The sequence below is a fragment of the Triticum dicoccoides genome, chromosome 4A (genome assembly GCF_002162155.2).
Source record: "Triticum dicoccoides isolate Atlit2015 ecotype Zavitan chromosome 4A, WEW_v2.0, whole genome shotgun sequence".
Taxonomy (NCBI): domain Eukaryota; kingdom Viridiplantae; phylum Streptophyta; class Magnoliopsida; order Poales; family Poaceae; genus Triticum; species Triticum dicoccoides.
Window position 1 is genome coordinate 678803227 of NC_041386.1, and position 4354 is coordinate 678807580.

Below are 4354 nucleotides of genomic sequence, written 5' to 3' on the forward strand. Positions count from 1 at the left end.
TATTCATAGGTAGAAGATAGCGACAGAGTGCTGCCGGATAATGAGATGTTGAAGCGGCAGATTGAATCCATGACACCGAAGTGCAATTGCGGCAGATTATCTCTATCTTTTCTTTTCATTTTTCTTATTATTGAATGAGAACAGAATGAGGAACTGTGTGATAGTACATACAACAACTGTAGTAAAAAGAAACTTATGTTTGCAATTGTTAATGACATAGATACTTGCATGTTCTTTGAAGTGGTCATTTGTGAGTTGCAATGCATAATGAGGTTTTTTGGCTGATTTATTTCCTTCGGTTTCTGGTTAACCATGAAATAGGAGCCCAGCAGTGCTCACTATTGTTGTGTTTACTGGGAACTGTATGCATAAAATGGAATTGGTCGATTTTTTAATTATAAATTAGTTAGTAGTGGCGTGGGAAAACACTGCGCGCTACTAGTATTTAGGATACTAGTAGCGTTGGTAGTATGGACACGCTGTTACTATTTTGTTAGTAGTGGCGCGGGTACTAAATAGCAGTAGCGTGGGTGGCACACGCTACTACTAACTTTGTTAGTAGTAGCGCGGGTTCAACCCATGCTATTACTAACTATTAGCTATAGCGCCTTATTGGTAGCGCGGGTACCCGCGCTGCTGATAGGCCTAAAACCCGCGCTGCTGCTAGGCTTTTCCCTAGTAGTGTATCTATGCAAACTAAAAGTCATGATTATCCAAACAGGCTGGTCTAGCCCCCTACAGGAGAGCACAACTAGTACCGACCATGGCGATGGCCACATCGTCTGTCAAAAAATAATTGGTTGCTGATTTAGCCAACACCTATCTCGTGGGAAAGGCCCAACATAGAGGACATCCTACTACTATATCACGGGCGAATGATTCCTACACACGCGATTGATTTTTGTAGATCTAGTACTAGTTTTGATGACAGAGCTACAGTAAGAAAATTGGGAAAGAAGGGACTACTCTGTTTAGAGGTCTATCTGGTCATGTGACATCTTTTGGATTAGGTATCTCTTGATCAAAAGAACAACACGATCATATATGAAAATTTTCCCACGCCATTGGAGTGCAAGCGATCACGGTCGGTAGAAGGCAAGTCTCCGTTGTGCCACAATGCCGAAGACAAAGAGATCAAAACTATATTCCCACTTGTGATCTCAGTCGTTCCTAACCGAACTAGTGGGCACTTTTCAAGTTTTCATTGGTTGTTGGTTTCTACAATATAGTTCACCAGGAATCATTGTACTACATGGTATGTGCTCCACAACATTAGGTTCTCACAAGTATGGCTATGTTTCTCTTGTCCATTTTCGAAGTACCAGTTGGAGTATGGAAAAGGCTAGATTTCTATCGATTGCGCTTCTTCTGGAAGAGCGATGAATTAAAAAGAAAATACAGACTCGCTAAGTGGGATATCATCTGTAGGCCGAAAGACCAAGGGGGTCTGGGAATTGAAAATTTAGAGGTGAAGAACAGATGTTTTCTCAGCAAGTGGTTGTATAAATTATCAGTAGAGATGGATGCCACATGGGCCCAGATTCGTCGTAATTACCATCAGTCCAAAACCTTGTCCCAAGTGATGGTAAGACCGACTGATTCACCATTTTGGAATGGACTGATGCGAGTGAAATCAGTCTTTTTCAACATGACAAAATTTGTAGTTGGAAATGGAACTTCCACAAGATTCTGGGAGGATACATGGCTAGGGAGACGCCCCTTGCAATCCAATATCCTTCTCTCTATAATATTGTTCAGCGAAGGGACGCTTATGTTGCAACAGTACTATAGTCCAATCCTCTTAATATTCAATTCAGGAGGACGCTAGTAGGAAACCGTTGGAAAGCTTGGCTCCATCTTGTGAGTAGATTGATGGATGTCCAACTTTCTCAACAACCCGATGAGATACGCTGGAAACTAGCTAAGAATGGGGAGTTTTCGGTTAAATCCATGTATTTGCATATTATCAATGCTAGCGTCATTCCTAGTTCGAAACATGTTTGGAAAGTCAAAGTGTCCTTAAAGATCAAAGTGTTTATGTGGTTTGTCCACAAATAGGTCATCTTAACTAAGGACAATTTGGCGAAGTGCAACTGGACTGGATCTAAAGGATGTAGTTTTTGTGATAGTGATGAATCAATCAAACACCTCCTTCTTGACTGCCCTTTGGCAAAAAAATTGTGGAGGTCGGTCCACATAGCCGTTAATATAACTCATCTGAATTCCATCAACACGTTATTTGGGACGTGGCTAGATGAGATTGACGCAAAAACATCGTGGCATATCCGTGTAGGAGTATGTGCTTTTTTATGGGCAGTTTGGAACTGCAGAAACGACTCTGTTTTTAACAGAACAACAAATATTCATTTCTTGCCGGTTGTTTTCAGGGCCACTACACTTATCCGTATGTGGTCGCTACTCACTCAGAGGCCAGGGAGCATTTGGTTACTAGATCTATCTGATGGGAGACGGTAGTACGGGCTATCTTCAATCGGTTTGGATGGCGGTGATGTGATAGGATAGGTGTTTAGTTTCCTATCTGTTGTTTTGTCTGCCGGTTGTGGCTGTCCTGTTTTTGCTTTCATGCTCTTTTTGAGCATTTGTTCCTTTTGTTTCACACCTCGAGACTTATGTTAGACCTTTTGATTATCAATAATATGGGCGTATGCATCGTTTTGATGCAGAGGCCGGGGCAAACCCCCTTTTTGAAAAAAAAATGTGCTCCACAACATTCAATCATGGAAACTAACTAATTATTAATTGTGCCTGTGGGTGCATATATGTTACCCGTCTGCCTTCACCCGAGGAGAATCATTGTCTGTTAGGCAACACTCACTTCTCTAGCTATCATGCGTATCAAGCAATCATGCATGGGAAAGGCCAATTGTAGTAGTATAAAACTAGATGAGATGAGACGGGAAGAGTATGCAATAGATTACTATAGTAGGGAACGTGAGACACCGGGAATCAGAGCACTGGTCTTGATTCACCTCACAAGTCTCTCATGTATCCCTAGGACTAGGGACACTTTCATATTTGATACCAAACACACAATACACGTGAGGCTTCATTACGGATAGGTGCGGGAGGCGAAATTGAAAGGAACAAACTCCTGCACGTGCTATGCTCAAGAATGAACTTAAGTAATTAATTAATGTGCATGAAACTTTGCATATACTGGTAGTTGTGTTCATGACTTCCAAAAAGACCGGCTCAGATTAATCTCTCCAGGCCGAAGGAAATCTCAAGAGGTGGGCTGATGAGATCAGCCCCGCGGCCGTGCTTGTACCATGGTGCCAACTCCGCAACAGTAGAACCTAGTATTTACGAAGATTTCTTGCTTGCCTACTTGAGGAGGCGGCTCATTAGAGGACCTCTACTGTCACCGACAATAGGAGGCCCTGACTTATTCCCTTCGTTCTCAAATAAGTGCATGTTTAGCACTTAAAAGTTATCCACAAAAGAGTGTACTTATATCTTCCCAATGCACTTTAAGGTTGAAAAAATTGCCTATCTCTCATCACAGGAGAATCAAGACCAATAAGATTTAGCACATGGTCTCCTAAATTTCTACATGCAACTGGCTCATTGGAGGTGGGATAATGAAATAGGAGAGAGATAGTGGCTTGCAACTTTCCAATACATTTTATACTCCACTTCATAATCCGTCTTAAAAAAAATTATATCACTAGTAGAAAAGGGGGCAATGGTCCAGGCCGGGCCAGCCCATTAGTCCCGGTTCAATCCAGAACCGGGACCAATGGGGGCATTGGACCCGGTTCGTGAGCCACGGGGGCCGGCCGGGCCACGTGGGCCATTGGTCCCGGTTCGGCTGGACCTATTGGTCCTGGTTGGTGGGACTAACCGGGACCAATGGGCCTCGCTCCTGGCCCGCCCCCTTTAGTCCCGGTTGGTGGCTTGAACCAGGACCAAAGGTTGCCCTTTAGTCCCGGTTCTGGCCACGAACCGGGACCAATTAGTTGCCTATATATACCCCTCGCCCGCGAGCAGAGCACTCCCACTGCTCTGTTTTTCATCGCCGGCGAGGGGAGAGCTTTGTGGTGCTCTAGCTCACCTCCGATGCACACGAGGTGTTCGATGGAATGCCCGAGCCACACTGCTTAAGCTTTCTCCTTTCCAAGCTCCATTTTCCTCAATATTTGTCTAGGTTTAGCGGTCCATCACGTCCCGTCCCCGTCTTCACCGCCGTCGATCGCCCGCACCGATCTCGTTGCCGGCACCACCGTGGTGAGCCTCTTGTTCTTATCTTCTTTTTGAAAGGAAAAAAAAACTTACTTGTATGTTTATATAGATACTTGTATAATTTTCTTACTTTTATTATTGCATCTTATAT